A 14,002-nucleotide genomic window follows, 5' to 3' on the forward strand; every position below is an offset into this window, starting at 1 on the left:
AACTTTCAGACTATGCATAACCAATGTACACACCTTTATACATACCTTCGCTTTATCACGCAAAACCGTGCAGTCACGACGTACAAGCACATAATAATCTCTGCAGCCTCACATAACTCAACTACGCGATATCTCTTCATCTTAATTTGTACTTACTCTTAAATAAACAAAAGTAGATTCAAAAACAACGTTGACACTAACAAATAGTCAGCAATAAAATTAATGTCCACTATACTAAAGTGTCTTTGAAGAGACAACCCATAAACACACAATTTTTAACCTTATTTGTATATGCAATTAAGTATAAAATGCAACGGAAGTATGCGACACCCCAGTCATATGAATGTATGAAATGACATTATGCTCTACTGCCTTTGACATAAAGGTCATTTTATATCTGTGTGCAAGATCTACCCCACAGCTTAGCGAACGATTAATGTAACAGAAGGGTTCCGTAGTTTATGAGATAAGCAAAACCCCTAAATCCTTAAAAGGTGAAATCTTACAGGACGGTGTACTTTGTAAGGAAGATACTAACGTATTAGCGTAACACAACTGATCAATAAGTCTTATTTTTGTTTTTATTACCCGACTGCAAAAAGGGGTATGTTTTTCGCGCGTATCTTGTGTGTATGTATGCATGTAATATTCTTTATTACACATTAATTGCTAGTAAAGTATCTCTTATTTCACCAATTTCAATATTGTAAAGTGTCATCACGCACATGTGTCGTAATGTAATATAAAAACCTTTATCAATCGCCTAAAAAAGAATGGTATTTTTTTAAATCTTAGCAAAAAGTTTTTATGTCAAGAAAAGTGCTCAACATTTTATGAATAAAACTAACTTTGTGACATAAAATATAATAAACATTTAATTATTTAATTTTAATATTTTTTACAATAAATGACAACTATTTATCTGTACAGAAACACGAAAATATTAATTTACTTTATAAGTAATACTGACTGTTTTAGGTGTATTTGCCTAAAAAAAACTTCGCTAACTGTGCAAAAACGACAAGTGTGTCAAAATGTAATCAATATGGAAAACAGGTAAAGATGCAAATTTATTTTCAGAAAGTGTGTTCCCACACAAATGTGTTAAAAACGTCGTATGATATACGTGCGCTTTGATAATTACAGCCTCTGCTTCCTTACTATAGCTCTCGCCTGCGGCTTGAGCTTGCAATATCGCCTCGGCTTTAATTTTCAACTTACCGCACTTATATCATAATTATTACTTCATATCTTTCAAACCGAACTCTGACTCAAGGCTTTTATTATATCTATACTAATATTATAAAGCTGAAGAGTTTGTTTGTTTGTTTGATTGAACGCGATAATCTCAGGATCTACAGGTCCGATTTGAAAAATTCTTTCAGTGTTAGATAGCCCATTTATCGAGGAAGGCTATAGGCTATATTATCCCCATATTCCTACGGGAACGGAAACCACGCGGGTGAAACCGCGTGACGTCAGCTAGTTATTATATAACGTTTCGCAAGTGCTTGTAAACTAATCCTAATTGAAGTAAATGAATTAAGACTTTGGCTTTGACTTTACGATAAACCTATCTTATATTATAAATATGCTTGCTTTGGACCAGATAGTCATGTGTGTATTGTTTAAGTATTATTAATTATATTTATTTTACTGTTAAAAGGTCATAATATATCTTCCGTAAATAAACATTAACGCATAGGCTTGGCTAATGGGCGATTACCAGCAGTGATAGAGTTATTATAGTCTAGTTCAGACTTGGACTATAACGCAATAGACGCGTTTACCTTGGCGCTAGGAATCGTGCGGTAATCTGTAATGACATCAGAAAAGCTCGCGGATACTACATGATTGTAATCATTTATACTAATATTTTATATAGGTAAATTTTGTGGTATTGTAGGGGTATAATAGGTATTCTCTGAATCAAACAAACTCTTCAGTTTTATAATAGTAGTATAGATTATAAATGCGATTGTTACCCAACCGAAGTCGGGCGGATCAAAACTTCACAGGGCTTGCAAGGGCACACACGTCCTAAGTGCCGCCTTGTTGACAGACAGGTATTGAATATTATGAGGAATCATGTCTTGAGTTGCCAGACCGATAGTTCGTGGCAAACCCTTTGAAGTTGACTGTCACGCTGCTAGTCATGAATGAACACTGTCACGCTGCTAGTCATGAATGAACACTGTCACGCTGCTAGTCATGAATGAACACTGTCACGATGCTAGTCATAAATGAACACTGTCAAGCTGCCACTCTTAAAAAATATTTTTAAGGTGTTTTTCGAAGAGTTGCAGAAGCTAAGGAGTTATGATGAGGAAACTAAAATCCGCAGTATACTTGATCGGTTGAGAGTCTGGACCCTTGAATCCTGCTACCACAGTCCATAATATATTGCTTATCGATTGAACTACCGATGTTAGGAAAATAGGCTGCCAAACTTTCAGTTTTCCTAAAAGCAGTTAAGTCTGGCTATCGCAGGCTTTTGATCCACACACAAAATATCAAAAACACATTCACATGTGAAATGAAAGTGTTCAGACATTACACTCATTCATAAAATGTTAAATTGTAAAAGTACAATTAATCCGGAATGGGGCTAAGTGGATGAAACCGGTCGGCATCGAAAGGCTTTAACAGACTACCCAACTTGTGGCGCCTAATTTAATTAAAGCTTCTGATAAATTAAAATTCCTTTCAGTCAAAAATTAATATTTTTATTCATGAATTAGTTGTAGAGTAAGTATGGGCTTAGGAATCAAACTCATAAACTCCATAGAGACTGAAAATACTTCTAAATTCTTTTTTTTTTTTTTTTTTTTTTTTCTATGCCCGTTAATAGAGTCTAGATTCAAGGTCACATGACAGCGCTTTGAAGGCAATGTTCCTTGTATGCCTTACGAACAGATTCAACGAACAGGTTCAAAATTCAAAATTCAATTATATCAAGTAGGCCTAGTTTACAAGCACTTTTAAAACGTCAAGGTTGACTATTTGTAAATATTCTTTGGTCTTTATAACAGGTTTACTTTGGTATAACCTCAGATCAAATATATTCTCTCAGGTATCATATTATATTAGTTTTCCACTTGACAAAGTGGTATATGCGTGACATTCCGTCTTCGAGTTTATTAAAGTTTAGGATTTCAAAGACTTTGACACTAAATATTAAGTACCTCCAACAAGGTTGGGTCGTCTATTAGCAGCTTACGAAAAAAGAAGAAATTCACGAACGAAACTGCAATAATAAAGTAATTACTCGAGCATGTGCGTATAATATGCCTACTGTGTAATAGACATATCATTATTTCTTAATTGTAAATCTCTGCAAACTTAATTAAAATTTAATGAAAAAATAATACTAAATACTATTTATTCCTCGTTATAACTAATCGTATCATTATTATCATATTAATTGACTAGCGGATGCCCGCGACTTCGCGTGGAATTAAATTTTTACAAATCCCGCGGGAACCATGGATTTTTCACGCATGAAAAGTAGCCTATGTGTTAATCCAGACTATAATCTATCTCTTCTTCAAATTTCAGGTGATTCGGTAAAGTAACCTAGGCGTGAAAGAGTAACAAACATTCATACCATCAAAATCATCAGCTTTTCGCAAATCTCGGGAATCCATGATTTTTTTGGCATAAAAAGTAGCCTATGTGTTAATCCAGAGTAAAATCTATTTCCATTCCAATTTTCAGGCAAATCGGTTCAGTAGTTCCTGAGATTAGCGCGTACAAACAAACAAACTGTTCTTCAGCTTTATAATATTAGTATAGATTCTACTTAATTATCTAAATAAGCATAGCGATTCTAACAAATTACAGTGACTATGCAAAATATAATTCACTAAAATATCTATGTTTGAAGTTGAGTTTGAGAATATCTATGTTTGAAGTTGAGTTTGAGAATATCTATGTTTGAAGTTGAGTTTGAGAATATCTATGTGAAGAGTTTGTTTGTTTGATTGAACGTGCTAATCTCGGGAACTACTGGTCCGATTTGAAAAAATCTTTCAGTATTTGATAGCCCATTTATCGAGGAAGGCTATAGGCTGTCCCCGTATTCCTACGGGATCGAGAACCACACGGGTAAAACCGCGCGGCGTCAGCTAGTTTACAATAAAGTGCGTTTACCTTATAAGCTAGCTCTAACGGTATTCAACAATCGTCGCAAAGGCATGTACCTCGCGCCCAGTTCTCACGGCTCCGTGAGCGATTACCCATGCACCATTGATTGTATGGCTTGACGGATGGCGTGACAACTGACAGATTGTCTTATTCCTTTGACACTATTGACACTATTGTTACGTTGACAAGCTTGAGCGTGACGTAATAAGCCTAAAATAGCGCAATAGTAAAAAAGGGGACTTAAACACGAAAGTCTTTGGGTTCGTTGATGACACTCCCATGATATACGGGCGACGGGGGGGAGAGACTGCGTGGGTGTGAAATCGTGTGTGCGGGGAAGTGAGGTGCATCAGTCGCGAGGTTTTCAATTCTCGCTACACGCCCCCCGGCTCGCACGGACCATCGGGAGTGTTACGAGCGAAGTTGCCAAGCTATAATTTAATTTTTAGATTTAGCGTTCCGGTACGATGTCGTGTAGAAACCGTCGGAGGTACAGGTAAAATGAACTTGTACCTCTTAAACTGCATTATCACTTAACATCAGGTGTGATCATCGTAGTCAAGGGCTAAGGGTTCATTTACACGAGCAGCAACAGCTACCGACGACTGCAGTTGGCGACGTCTCGGCGGCAGTCGCCGACTGCAGTCAATGGCAGTCGACTGCAGTCACAGGCGTCTCGGTGGTGGTCAACGGCAGTCGACGTCTGCAGTCGGCGACGTCACGGCGGCAGTCGACGGCAGTCGCCGGCGTCTCGGCGGTAGTCAACGGCAGTCGACGGTAGCTGTTTCTGCTCGTGTAAATGAACACTAACTTGTTAAAGAATATAAAAAAAATTACCCAACTCCATCTTCTAACTGAGAATTTATTGAAAGAAAAATTATATATCGGGCCGAGATAGCCCAGTGGAAATGACCTCTACATCCGATTCCGAGGGTGTGGGTTCAAATCCGGTCCGGGGCATGCACCTCCAACTTTACTGTTGTGTGCATTTTAAAAAAATTAAATATCACGTGTCTCAAACGGTGAAGGAAGAACATCGTGAGGAAATCTGATAAATTTAATTCTTAATTTTCTGCGTGTGTGAAGTCTGCCAATCCGCATTGGGCCACCGTGGTGGACTATTGGTATAACTTTCTCATTCTGAGAGGAGACTCGAGATCAGCAGTGAGCCGGTATGAGTTGATAATGATGAAGACTCAAACCCAGGACGTCATGACCCGAAACCACATAGAACCACGGAACCAACGAAGCGCATTAAAAAAAATAACAACTCGCATTTATTTTCTCTTTCATAACAATAGTAATGGTTTTTCATCGTTTTCGTGCCTGCACGGAATGTTTTCTTTTTAATATCTTTCTTTCTTCCGTGAAACGCAATTTCCTCGGACGCGTGATCTATCACGGCAGTTCATTATATTCCTCTATTGGATTGCGCAAAAAAGCTAAGCGTGATCCGTTTTTAAGAACAATTCGTCATAACAACAACATTCAAATGCAATGTCACTTTAGATTCCAAACGAAAAAAAAACAAAACGAAAAATACAAAACGAAATACAAAATGTTTATAATTGAAATGTTTTGGATTCTAAAGTCACTTCAGAAGCGCCTCAAATAAAATGCTTTATAACCGAAAGGTGCGAGATTCGGTTCTAATCTCTGATCAATTTACTCTCTAAATTGTCGCTAGTGTCATCTTCTTCTCTTCTTCATCTTGATCAACCCATATTCGGCTCACTGCTGAGCGCGAGTCTCCTCAGAATGCGAGGGGTTAGGCCAATAGTCCACCACGGTGGTCCAATGCGGATTGGAAGACTTCACACACGCAGAAAATTGAGAAAATTCTCTGGTATGCAGGTTTCCTCACGTATGCAGTGATATTTAATTTCTTAAAATGCACTCAACTGAAAAGTTAGAGATCCCGGACCGGATTCGAACCCACACCCTCCGGCATCGGAGGCAGAAGTTATATCCACTGGGCTATCAGCTTACTAATTCCACCAACCCTCATTGAAGCGGCGTGGTGGGTCTAAACTCAGGCTGATACTCGTAATAGTGACTAATTGTAAAAGTGCATCAAAGATACTATATTTTATTTATAACCAAACCGTATTCCAAGTGGTCGAAATCGTTTAGATGTATAATTAACTTGTTCTTGACATTTCGCTGCGTGAATTGAAATAGACACCTTTGTCATAGAATAGATAATGTTTGTTGTACATTTATGTATTAGGTACCTATCGCTAAAAAAACAGGCTGTTCGTACTAATTTATACCTATGTTTGTATGTATGTGTAGGTGTATTTGAATTCGGTTTTCGTTATTTTAATGCGTATTTGTACAGTATCTAATTTTAAGGCAGTCAGTTAATAAAGGTACCATCATGTTTTCACTACTATGACAGAAAAACAAACAGCACAACTCAGGTCAACTGTCGTATTAGTTAAGAATCTATGCCAGATTCTTAATCATTAATTTGTGCATATGACGCAGTGTATTACGTGATTTTATTAATTAATCTATTTCATCGTTGTAAAAATGTTACTTAGTTTAAATTCAAAAAATATTATCATTGCTTATTTTTTGCGTGTTTTTGTTTTATAACCGCCATTTTTGTGATGACGTATAGCCTATGATAAGCTGCGCGCCAGGATGCTACGACATTGATTTATTAAAATCGAATAAATAGGAAATGCGAGTAACACTGCCAATATACAAATTAATCGCTATATGACCAGATAGGTACGTAAGTATTAATGTCATGTCCAATCTATAATCGAATGAGATTCTCTTACAAAGGCAAGGGTGTAGAAGCCGGTTTTCTTTTCAAATATGAGTTGATTATAAGTGAAAAGTTTTATTTGCAGTACTTTAGTACATTGCAAATTCAGTAACATGCACTTTAGAGGTGAAAAAATCCACTGCGTACCCTGAGGACTTTAGAACTGTATTGAAAAAAAAATTTGCCAATATCTACAGTTGGGATACCCTAGTTAAACATCGTGTGCACACCACTTGTTTGATCATAACATGAGCTAGAGCGCCTTTCAAGCTACACCAAATAAGTGTTATGCCTCACGCATCTGTAAGTAGACCAGCAAAACACACAGCAACGCTAATAAGCGACAAATAATTACGGTAATCGAAGGAGCTCTTGCTAAATAAGGCAATATTATACCTGAAACCTCCAATATATTTTATGACGTCATATTCTACAAATCGTAGAACGATACGATACAAAATGTGTCGCATCTACAAAAATAGAAAATAATCTATGTTAGAAACTGTTCAATCAACAAAGCGTGACAACGCCGACACTCTACACCGTTTTTGTAACAGATAAAAAAATCAAACATTGTAACAGATACCGTGTCACATCTACCAGAATAGAATTTAATCTATGTTGAAAATAGGTGCGTTTACATAGAGCAGTGATATCAGCGTCAGGGAATCTGCGAGTGTGAACCGAGACGCCATTGCAAGTCATTTATTTAGTTTCGCGTCATTAAATGCAATAAATTAATATTATTACAAATAATAAATTTAACTAAACTAATAATAATATAGATCTGCAAAATCTTTTCATTTAGAAGGTTTGTTACGTTAGCTATAAAATTTGTACTGAATCCAAAATCTTTTACAAGTTTAGAGGGAGGCTTGTATCCCCATACGACTATTCAAAAGTTATTTCAAAGCCAAATTTAGTTTATTAAAGTAAGGAGTTAATGACCTACTATCACATCACCTATTATATATATTTTTGTTACCCAAGTGACACAAAATGAATATTGTTTTACGATAATAATGGATAGTAAGATAATTAAGCATTATTATTATTAATAAGACTTGTCATATCTATAGAAAATGATATTCTTTGATGGAAATAGGAGCGTTTACTAAGAATCTGTGACATCAGTGCTGTGGAATCCGTGATTGTGACCGAGGTGCCAGCGAATAGGTTATTTTTACACTATAAATCTGTCAAACGCATTCTAATGTATCGTTTTCTATGAATCGCTTCATTTAAAACCTTACATTTATCTTTGTGTTCTATAATCTTTGATATGTAGGTATAAAATAGGTTGAGGTCAAATTGGTAAGCCAGTCTTACTTTGCGTTTTATCGGAAACTAATGAACAGAAGAAGGATCCAGTGTGGATTCAAAATTACTTAGACATACTCCATCTACCATAGCCTTGTTTTTATTTGACTGTAATGGTAATTTATTTACATATTCCAAAAAAGTACATTATAATGATAACCTGTTTATAGCCCAGTGGATAGGACCTCTGCCTTCGATTCAGGAGGCGTAGGTTCGTATCCGGTCCAGGACATGCACCTCCAACTTTCAGTTATTTTAAGAAATTTATTATCACGTGTCTCAAACGGTGAAGGAATAACATCGTGAGAAAATTGCCATACCTAACATTTTTCTTAATACTCTACGTAGGTATGTGAAGTCTGCCAAATCTCATTAGGCCAGCGTGGTGGACCATTACCTTCCCCTCTTTCTATGTGAGAAAACTTGTACTTAACAGTGCCTCGAATTGTTGATGATGATAATTTGTTTAAACTAAAGTGATGGAAAAGTCTGCGACAAAGATTATAAAAAATGTAGAGTAGCCAATGCGTAATGCATATAGTATATTATATTATATTATATTATAAATTGCAAAGTACCATTGAGATATAAAGGATTATTACGACGGCTGTATTTCAAGTACGTAAATGGATCGTTAACTGTTGGTTAAATGTACGAGTAATTGCTTGTATGGAGGAAGCTAATTTTAACCACTCGACTCCTCGGCGCACTGACCGCTTATAAATCGCTTCTTTATCTGTCCGTGTGTACGATAGATCCGTAATTATAAAGATATAGCGTGACATAATTACTATTCTTACGATTATGCTATACTAGGTCCGCGACTTCGACTAAGTTTAGACAGTCGACTAAAGTTTCAGCAGAAACTGAAACATTAATCGACTGTCTGAACTTCTAGAAGCGTTTCGAGGTTATTGCAATTTTTTTTTTTTTTTTTTCAAAAAATAACTTTTTTGTTTCTGAAACGATTTTAATAAAACAAACACTAATGCCTGGAACTTGCAACAATAGGATCAATCAAAACAGATTCACCCGTTCCTTGGTTAGGCATGCACATCTATACTAATATTATAAAGCTGAAGAGTTAGTTTGGTTTAACGTGCTAATCTCAGGAACTACTGGTCCGATTTGAACAATCCTTTGAGTATTAGATAGCCCATTTTTTCGAGGAAAGCTACAGGCTATATTACTCCTCGTATTTTTACGGGAACGAGAACTACGCGGGTGAAACCGCGCGGCGTCAACTAGTAAAATATAAACGGACCCATTCATAAACAGATGAAATTCTAAAAAATTCTTATTTCAACTCGGCAACATACATTCAATGTATTTTATATATAGATAGGAAGTGTTTGTACGGACGTGCATGTCGGGCGTGTTGCTCTATTATAGGCGATATTACCACTTATCACCAGGTGAACCATGTTCTTGTTCCATTAAGTAATACTTCTAGGTATAAAAAAACAATAAAAGTGTAGTTAAACGAAATACTACAACCCAGACCGCTGTCTTTTTTATAACCGAAAGACCTTCGAGTATCTAAGTAATCAGCGAGCCAACCAGAGCGGATATAACTCGAGAGTCACGAATTTGTGCTACCAGCGTCAGCGTCAAGCGTTCCAAATTCATAATTCACATTAAAAAAAAACTTTTTTACAAAGGCCTAAAAGCCAACTGTTTGTCACTTTGTCATCCCATGCTCCTACCATAAGTAAATGGTCGTCGTCGTCATCATCATCGAGACTCGAGCTCAGCAGTGAGCCGAATATGGGTTATTCGGCTCACTGCTGAGCTCGAGTCTCCTCTCAGAATGAGAGGGGTTAGGCCAATAGTCCACCACGCTGGCCCAATGCGGATTGGCAGACTTCAGACACGCAGAGAATTAAGATAATTCTCTGGTATGCAGGTTTCCTCATGATGTTTTCCTTCACCGATTGAGACACGTGATACTTAATTTCTTAAAATGCACACAACTGAAAAGTTGGAGGTTCATGCCCTGGACCGGATTCGAACCCACACCCTCCGGAATCGGAGGCAGAGGTCATATCCACTGGCCTATCACAGCTCAAATGTAAATGGTAGACAACTATAAATTTTGAACCATAATGGCTTCAGGAAGCTAGGAGGTTTCAAAGGTCCAGACCCTCAAACGTCCATGTATTTTATAATTATTATAATGTTTTATGTTTTTTCTTACTTATAATATTTAAACCCTTATAATATTTGTGATATTATAAGGGTTCCGTTTTTGTACTACGTAGGTACGTTTGGAACTCTGAAAAATAGTAGCGTATATTCAAGCTTTAGAATAAATCAGGATAGTTTCATGGCCCACACATAAAACCGTCGCAGCCTTCACGGTGAAACAATTAAAATTAAAAATTAATTAGCCACAATAAACTTTATTATCTGCGCAATAAGAGACATAATTTATTCTCATTGTCTATGCTTTTATTACAATTGTTATTTTAATTGTCTGTGTTGGGTGATTTTCGCTAACCAGTGGATTTGCTGCGGTTTTGCTCAACATTGGTGTTGGTTGGTCAGCTGTTGGTCTACTGTCGGTCGTTGGTCTTTTAATGAAATTTTACATACTGTGTATTTTGCTATTTACAAATAACAATCAACGGTTCTTGTAAATCCAACGCGAAGTTATTTTGTTTATTAAAGGGATGGTTGTTCAAACATATGCCAAATAATTCGTTCGTTATCAACCCGTATTCGGCACACAACTGAGCTCGAGTCTCCTGACTAGCAGAACGAGAGGGGTTAGGCCAATAGTTCACCACGCTGGATTGGCAGATTTCACACACGCAGAGAATCAAGAAAATTCTCTGGCATGCAGGTTTCCTTACAATGTTTTCCTTTATCGTTTGAGACACGTGATATTTAATTTCTTAAAATGCACACAACTGAAAAGTTGGAGGTGCATACCCCGGACCGGATTCGAAACCACATCCTTACGAATAGGAGGCAGAGGTCATATCCACTGTGCTATCACGGCTCAAATAATTAACCGAAGTGTTTTTATTCTATTATCACCGTATAGATTTTGATTTAAGACAATCAGTATAATTAAAAAAAATATACACGTATGAAGTCGCAGAACAACTAGATATAACTTACCAACCAACTGATTATTCATTCATCATTAATTAAATACTCGTATACAAAATAACGTTTGCAGTTTAAAGTTTAAAAAAGGCAAGGCTTCCATGTTTTTTCTGACTCACATTTGCTCGCGGAAATGAAATGATAAAGTGGATAGTGATGCGCGTCCACTTTGATCGATGGACTTATGGTTCTTGGTATTATATGGTAATTAGTATTACCTGGCACCTCTACAAGTTTACTCACTGTGATGTATTGAAGCAGGCATTACTTTGCTTAGTTCATTATGAATAGTGCATGATTAATTTATTTCATTATTTCGCGAAAGTCCCCGTTAAACAAATGAAAAAAAAGCGACAACGTTAGACAAAATCCTCTACGGGCGTTTCACTCTGAAACAGAACATCCTCAGATATTGACTCTATGATTTAATTCGATTCGTTTTCTACTATTACATACAACATGGGTAATTCAAATCAAGAGTTAATTGGCACCTACTAGGTAAACGTTTTTGACTATTTTACAGGATGCATCTTCAGTTACCGTCAGGCCCTAGCCTAGGGTATAATAAAAAAGTCCCGAGTATGGAGATAAATAATTATAAAATACTTTGTGATACAACTGCCAGATCTCATCCCGAAAGAAGATTACAATATTTCAAGCTGTGATATTAAGAATAACTTAAAACTTTTAGATTTTTTAGTAGAAATGAGTTGTAAATTTATAATTTAAGGCCGTAGATATGATATTCCCCATCCAACCATATTTATTTGTTTTCGTATGTATAACAGGATATAAATAAACTTTCGTCGGAAACAGCAATTCACACCTTCTTATCGATAGTAATTAATATCGATAAGAAGGTGTGAACGTCCCTTTTCCCGACACGGTTATCGTTGGCGACAGGTGCGTTTTTGTGTCGCAACACACACATACGTAGCCTTGTGTTGTATACACACACATATGTAACCTCACCACTTGCGGTGTCTCGTTAGTTTTAACTGCTTCACTTACATGCAAATCCTTGTTTATATCCTTTGTCGTATACTAATAGTGTCACCATAAAATTAAATTTATTTTTATGTGGTGTTTGCATAATTTCCTTGTAGGTTTCAAGATGATTGCGTAGATTATAAGCTCTGTGTTATTAAGATATAAACATTTATTATTTGTGTATTTTAGTCTGACGGATTATTTATTATGGTTATCGGTGTGTATATATGTATAGCTTTGCAACTTCGTTCGTAACACTCCAGATGGTCCGCGCGGGCCGGGGGGCGTGTAGCTTTGAAAAACCTACGACTGATGCATTTCACTTCCCCGCACTCACAATTTCACACCCGCGCAGTCTTTCCCCCCGTCGCCTGCATATCATGGTAGTGTCATCAATGAACTTGCCAGACTATAGATTGGTATTTAAACCTACGAGTAATAGATAGAACAATCTTGATTTTAACATTGATTTAACAATCTATGTATTGCCATTTATATTTTTAAGCGCAACGAGGATTCGTTGATAAATGTATTTTTTTTAATATGTAATTTTTAATTGGCTGTAATTTTTCTTATTTTCTTTGAATTTTTAGAAGTTTATTTTTATTACTTTAGTATTAGTTGGTAAACTTGAATACCGTTTTTTAACATATATGTTTGACTGACTGACTGTTGTTTACAATTATGATTTAATAACCGTTTTGAAGGCATTATTTACTTTTAGAATTATTTAGTTAGTGCTTTTAAAAAACATTTAGTAGATTAAATAAACCGTAATTAATACTCGTACTCGTAAAGCTTATGACACCAAAACTATTGATACCTAAAAAAAACTGTACAAACTATTCTATTTTTATAAGAAATACAATAGTATCACAAAAACTATTAAATAACACACAAAGGGCTAGTTCCGTTACAAACACGGACACAGCGCAGCGAGGCGATAGATATAAAAAAACAAACCATGGAATTGTAGTACAAAAAAACGAAAATAAGTTGTCGCTTTCTATTATACTAGAGCATAAGCAATCTTATGCTTATGCTCTAGTATATGGACATGGAATCTTTGTTTTCTTTGTATTTGGCAGATTTTTCGTGTGTTTCTTTAAATACAGTAAAAACCAAGTGTCAGTTCAAGTTCAAGTATTGAAATTTGAAAAAATATTTTTTATAACAAATTAGAAAAATGTCTACTTACCTATCCGATGGGTTTTCTTCTATACTACAAATTGACTACAACTGCTACAAGTAGGTATACAATAGACATAATAATCATTATGGTTTGAGCTGAAAAGGAAAAACTATCAAAATACCTTGCTGGACCTTGCTCAATAGATTACCGCTATGATATTAATCGTTGTTACGAATAACTTACCGAGGTGATAGCCCAGTGCATGTAACCTCTCCCTTGATTCGGAAGGCGTAGGTTCGAATCCGGTCCAGATCATGCACCTCCAACTTTTCAGTTACGTGCATTTTTGAAATTAAACATCACGTGTCTCAAACGGTGACATACATCGTGAGGAAACCTACATACCTGACAATTTTCTTAACGTTTGGTCAGCGTGGTCAGTGTACAGACTAACCGCTCTCATTCTGAGAGGAGACTCGTGCTCAACCGCCGAATATGGGTTGTTAATGATGAAGTAACTA

At 36.3% G+C, this 14,002-nt stretch overlaps 1 protein-coding gene across 2 annotated transcripts in view; it reads left to right on the forward strand.

The window, feature by feature from the left end:
* The window catches only part of LOC112050638 (uncharacterized), a 176,937-nt gene that overhangs the window by 60,323 nt on the left and 102,612 nt on the right, over positions 1-14,002 (forward strand). The window lies entirely within an intron of this gene.

This window comes from Bicyclus anynana, chromosome 19, assembly GCF_947172395.1.
Source record: "Bicyclus anynana chromosome 19, ilBicAnyn1.1, whole genome shotgun sequence".
Classification (NCBI taxonomy): Eukaryota; Metazoa; Arthropoda; class Insecta; order Lepidoptera; family Nymphalidae; genus Bicyclus; species Bicyclus anynana.